Source organism: Myotis yumanensis, unplaced genomic scaffold, assembly GCF_028538775.1.
Source record: "Myotis yumanensis isolate MYYU_CA2020_CCGP unplaced genomic scaffold, mMyoYum1.0.hap1 SCAF_4, whole genome shotgun sequence".
Taxonomy (NCBI): Eukaryota; Metazoa; Chordata; class Mammalia; order Chiroptera; family Vespertilionidae; genus Myotis; species Myotis yumanensis.
This window is the reverse complement of record NW_027223755.1, coordinates 95,868,210-95,874,278: the sequence shown is the minus strand read 5'-3', so window position 1 is coordinate 95,874,278 and position 6,069 is coordinate 95,868,210.

The following is a 6,069-nucleotide window of genomic DNA, read 5'->3' as shown; positions in this document are numbered from 1 at the left end:
GCTGTGGATTTGCTGGCCCTGGGGGAAGAGTTTGATATCTGCGTTTTCAGCTCCTCTGTGAAGTTTCAGCAGGGAGTTGCTGGACAGCTCCTGGGGCCCAGCCAGTGCTCCCCAAGAGAGGAGCAGGAGGAGTCAGTGCCCTCCCTCAGTGTCCTGTTCAGCCCTGCCCTTTGCATGCAGTGCAATTAATCAGTATTAATTAATAGAGCACCTACTGTATGCCATGTACTGTCCTCAGAGATCTCAGGCCAATAAAGTCCCCAGATCTCAGAAAAGACAGAAATGCTTGGCTGTGTTTTACAGCAGTGGAGGTGAGGGCAGGAGCCACACCCCTCCACCTGACCCCCGGAGATGTCCTAACATGTATTGGCGAGAAGAATTGAGTGACTCTGAGGGCATCTCTAGCCACAGGAGGAAGGGACCTAATGTTATGAAGCTCCTTCTATGTTCTTGGAACTACATACCCATTATTTAATGCAGGGTTTCTCAGCCTCAGCCCTGTTGACGTTTGGAGCAGGGTGAATGTTTGTGCCAGGGATTGCCTTGTGCATTTCTGCCTCTGGGAAACCCTGCAGGGCATGGAGGTGGCACTAAGGGATGACACAGTCCCCCTGTGTTTCAATGTGTCCTGAGCTGGGAGGGGAACGGCACTGTCGTCTCCTTTGGACCGGCAGCTCTGAAGGATCCAGTCAGCATAAAGACAGCAGAATAAAGCTGTGATGAGTCTGTGACATGTCAGTTGCACAGCAGCTTCTGTTGGGCATGGCACCTACCCATGCTGTCCCCATCTTACCAGAGTCATTTAGGTACAGCAAGCAGGAGGCAGCCCCTGGGTCTTCAAGGAGCCCAGCACTAGGGACAAATGCATGGGTGTGAGCATGAGGAAATCTCATCTAGCCTCCCTCTTAGCATTCAGCCCTCAGCTTCAATGTCACAGACTCCAGGAAACTCCTTAGCCATCGTGGCTGATGTACCTGCTCAGATGCTGGTCACAACTTCTTGTTTTTCTTTTCCCTCAGAGCACTTATTGTCAGAAATGAGCTTCCTTAGTTACATATTTGTTTGCTTTTACCTGCTGCCTCCCAGCACCAGAATGGAAGCTCCTTGGGCTGGGACCTCAAGTCCCCAGTGCCGAAAACAGGTCAACACCTGCACGTAGTAGGTGCCAAATGCATATTTGTTGACCAAATGAATGAATGAATAAATTACTAAGCTGGTGAGTGAATGAATGAGCTCTGGTCAACCTCTCACTTCGGGTAGATAACTTGGTGCAACTAGTAATAGCAGCTGCCAACGGATGGATACCCACCAGGGACCAGGAACAACAACTCCTCTCATTTACCCCAAACAGTTGCACACTGTGGTAGGTACTTTGTTCATATTGTGGTAAGATACACATAACACAACATGTTAACCATTTTAAAGTATACAATTCAGTGGCATTAAGTACATTCAAAATATTGTACAACCATCACCATTATATAGTCTTCATCACCCCAAATGAAAACCCCATTAGGCAGTCAATCCCCATTCCCCCACGTCCAGCCCTGACAACCACTAATCTGCTTTTTGTCCCTATGGATTTGTCTATCCTGGATATTTCATAAAAATGGAGCCATACGGTATGTGGTCTTTTTTTTTTTTTTAAAGTTCATCCATTCAGTGGCATGTATCAGCACTCCATTCCTTTTAATGACTGAGTAATGTTCTATTGAATGGACATACCACAATTTGTTTATCCATTCATCAGTGGTGGAACATCTGGATTATTTCCACCTTTTAGCTATTGTAGTGCTGCTATGAACATTTATATACCAGTTTTGGTTTGAGCACCAATTTTCAATTATTTTCCATATCTACCTAGGAGTGGTATTGCTGGGTCATATGGTAATTTTTAAAATATATTTTATCAATTTCAGAGAGGAAGAGAGAGATACAAACATCAATGATGAGAGAGAATCGTTGGTTGGCTTCCTCCTGCATGCCCCACACTGGGGATCGAGCCCACAACCCAGGCATGTGCCCTGACCGGGAACGAACTGTGACCTCATGGTTCATAAGTTGACACTCAACCACTGAGCCATGCCAGTTGAGCAGTCATATGGTAATTTTATGTTTAACTTATTGAGTGACTATCAAAATGTCTTCCACACATTTTACATTCCCATCAGCAGTGTATAGGGTTTCAATATCTCCACTTTCTTGTCAACAATTATGATTTTCCATCTTTTTATTATGGCCATCCTAGTGGGTGTGAAGTGGCATCTCATTGAGGTTTTGATTTGCATTTCCCTAATGACTAATGATGTTGAACATCATTTCATGGACTTGTTGGCCATTTGTGTTTCTTCTTTGAAGAAATGTCCATTCAAATTTTTGCCCATTTTTGAGTTGGGTTGTTTGTCTTTTTGTGGTTGAATTATAAGAGATTGTAATGCTAGACTCTTTTCTGATATATAATTTCCAAATATTTTCTCCCATTATGTGGGTTGTCTTTTCATTCTTGACAGTGTCCTTCAATGCACAAAAGTTTTTAATTTTGATGAATTACAATTTACCTGCTTTTCTTTTGTTTCTTTTGCTTTAGTGTCATATTTAAGAAGCCATTGCCAAATCCAAGGTCATGAAGATTTCTCCCTATGTTTTCTTCTAAGAGTTTTCTAGTTTTGAGTTTAATATTTAGGTCTTTGATCCAGTATGAGTTAATATGTGTATATGGTGTGAGGTAAGGGTTCAACTTCATTCTTTGACATGTGAATATTGTGGTAGATACTTTAATTATCCAGTTAGATGAAAACACAGAGGCTGAGAGGGGGGTAACTGACTTGTTCAATGTCACATGGCCATTGGGAGGTGATACTGAAATTCAATATCAGGTCCTACACTAGTGCCCTTTCCATCACACCCAAGGCACTCAATGATATCCCTTTATTACTTTGTGAGCAGGAGTGAGGAAGGCACAGACCTAGCAAATAAGGCACACATTTTAATCTGGCTCTGGGCAAGTGAATCCTCATCTCTGGCCTGTTTCCTCTTCTGCACAAGGGATTGCTGCTCTCTAAGGGTCTTTCCTGCTCACACTGCTGGCACCCCAAGAACCTCACACTCTATTGCCCTTGTTTCTCCTCTTGGGAGGGTCACTGGGAGCCCTCCCAAACAGAGCTGCTCTTTTAGAAGGAGCTCCCATTCTGAACCTCAGCCAGCCTCTGCAAAACATTCTCAGCATCCCCTACTGTCCCCAGCAGCTCCATAGGGAAACCGCAGAACTGTGGAAAATGCAAATGAAGCTAATGTGAGAAGGGCTTTCTCCACCTGCTGACAGTTTTCTTTGCAAGTTTCACAATGAAGCTATTTGAGAATCAGCTTGCAAAGCACGTGGCTCTAAATATCCCTCTCACACCTCTGCTTAACCAGAAAAAGTGCAACTCCTCCCAAATGCCCAGGGCCAGGTCCTCACCCATAGCAGGGTCTCCGTACATAGTTGAATGAATGAATGAATGAATGAATGAATAGACGAATGAGGACTCTACACATTTTGTTTCCGCTGATTGCATTATACCAGGGCTGGCAAATTTTTTCCTAAAAAGGCCAGATGGTAAATATTTTTGGCTTTGCAAGCTAGATGGTGTCTGTCTCAACTACTCAGCTCGGCCACTGTAGCACAAAGACAGCAATAGACGATGCCTAAGTGAGTGGGTTCAGCTGTGTCCCAAAATAAACTTTATTTATGCACACTGAAATTTGAACTTTATATAATTTTCATGTGCTACAAAATATTATTCTTCTTTTCATTTTTTTCTAACATTTAAAATGTCAAACCCATTTTATATCATAGCTTGCAGATCATACAAAACAGAAGTTGGGCTGCATTTGGTTTAAACTTTGCTTTTTTGTTTTTCATTTCATTTTATTTTTTATTCTCATCTCCCCACCACCCCTCCCCTTTAGCAACCATCAGCTTATTCTCTGTATTTATGGATCTGTTTCTGTTTTGTTTATTTATTTGCTTGGTCTTTTTAGATCCCACAAATAAGTGTATTTGTCTTTCTCTGACTTGATTCATCTACACTAATAAAAGAGACAGATGCAAATTATGGTACCTTTGCGATGCCCACCAGCCAATAAGGAGTGAGTATGCAAATCAACCCAAGAAAGATGGCGGGTTAATTTGCATACACAGGTACCGAGCAGCTGGGGGCAGGGCAGGACACAGGCGTTCCACAGGGCCCCAGCCGCTCTGGGCCTCTGGGCAGCATGGGAAGGCGGGAAGGCAGAAAGGCGGCTCTGGCTGGACCAAAGGCGGTGCCGGCAACCAGGGGAAGAAAGGCCCATTCTTGCACAAATCTTCATACATTGGGCCTCTAGTTTAGTATAATGCCCTATAGGTCTATCCATGTTGTAGCAAATGGAGATTTTTCTCTTTTAGGGATGAATAATATTCCATTGTATATATGCACCACATCTTCTCTATCCATTTATCTGTTGATGGACATCTAGGTTGCTCCATATCTTGGCTATTACTAGCAATGCTGTAATCAAATAGGGGTGCATATATTTTTCCAAATTAGTGTTTGTTTTCTTCAGATAAAAACCCAGAAGTGGAATTTCTGGATCATATGGCAGCTCTATTTTTAATTTTTGAGGAATATCCATACTGTTCTCTACAGTGGCTTCACCAATTTGCAATCAAACCAACAGTGCAAGAGGGTCCCCTTTTCCCCACATTCTCATCAACACTTGCCATTTGTTGCTATATATTGACAACAGGCATTCTGACAGGTGTGAGGTGATATAGTGATTTAATTTGCATTTCCCTGATGATTAGTGACATTGAGCATCCTTTCATATGCCTTTGGCCATCTATATGTCATCTTTGGAGAAGTGTTTATTCAGGTCTTCTGCTTATTTTTAATTGGATTATTTTATTTTTGTTTTTTATTTTAAATATATTTTAGCACAAGAGCAACATATATTCATTTTAATTAATTAGAAATTGGTGGCATGTAAATAAAGTAAAATTAGAATCATCCATAACTTCAGCATACAGAAATAACTGCTTCTACTAATAGATATTTATTTTTCTGTCTATTGATATATCTATCAGTCTGTCTACCATCCAATATGATAGCCACTAGCCACATGTGACTATTTAACTTAAAACTAAAACTCTATAACACTTGAAAGTTCAGTTTCTCAGTTAACTAGTGACATGACAAGTGTCCAAAACCTACATATGACTGGTGGCTACCATATCGGACAACACACATCAGAACATTTCCACCATCACAGCAAGTTCTATTGGACAGCACTGGCCTATCTCTATTTATATAGATTTAACAAAAATAGAATCATACCAAATAAGCTTTTCGGTGATTATCTGTGTTCACTTAATCTTTTTTTAGCTCCAGGCAGTATTGCTCAGTGGTTACAGTGTTGGCCCATGAACCAAAGGGTCACAGGTTTGATTCTAATAGGGTCATGTAACTGCGTTGCAAGTTGGGGCATGTGCAGGAGGCAACTGATTGATGTGGTTCTCACACTGATGTTTCTCTCTCTATCCTCTCTCCCCTCCTCCCCTCCCCCTCCCTTCCACTCTCTTCAAAATCAGTGGGAAAAAATATCCTCCAGTGAGGATTAAATAATATTCTTAAAAGTGGTTTGTCTTTTTTTTTAGTTTATTGATTTTTTTGAGAGAGAGAGAGAGAGAGAGAAAAGCAGAAGAGAGAAACATCAATGAGAGGGTAACATGGATCAGCTGGTCAGCTGTATCCTGCACACCCTCTACAGGGGATTGAGCCTGCAACCCCAGGCATAGGCCCTGACCAAGAATCCAACCAGCAGCCCTTTGGTGCATGGGATGACACCCAATCAGCTGAGCCACACCAGCTAGGGCCATTTAGTGTTTTGAGATGAGATTTCCACAACATTCAACATTCAACACCTATGTTTTATTGGAGGCATTCTGTCGCATGCAGCGGATGTCCCTTCAGCCCTCTTGTTGTACATTTAAGTTGTTTCTAGTTTTTTGCTACAGTAAAATGACAGTAAACCACTTTATTACTAAAGTTT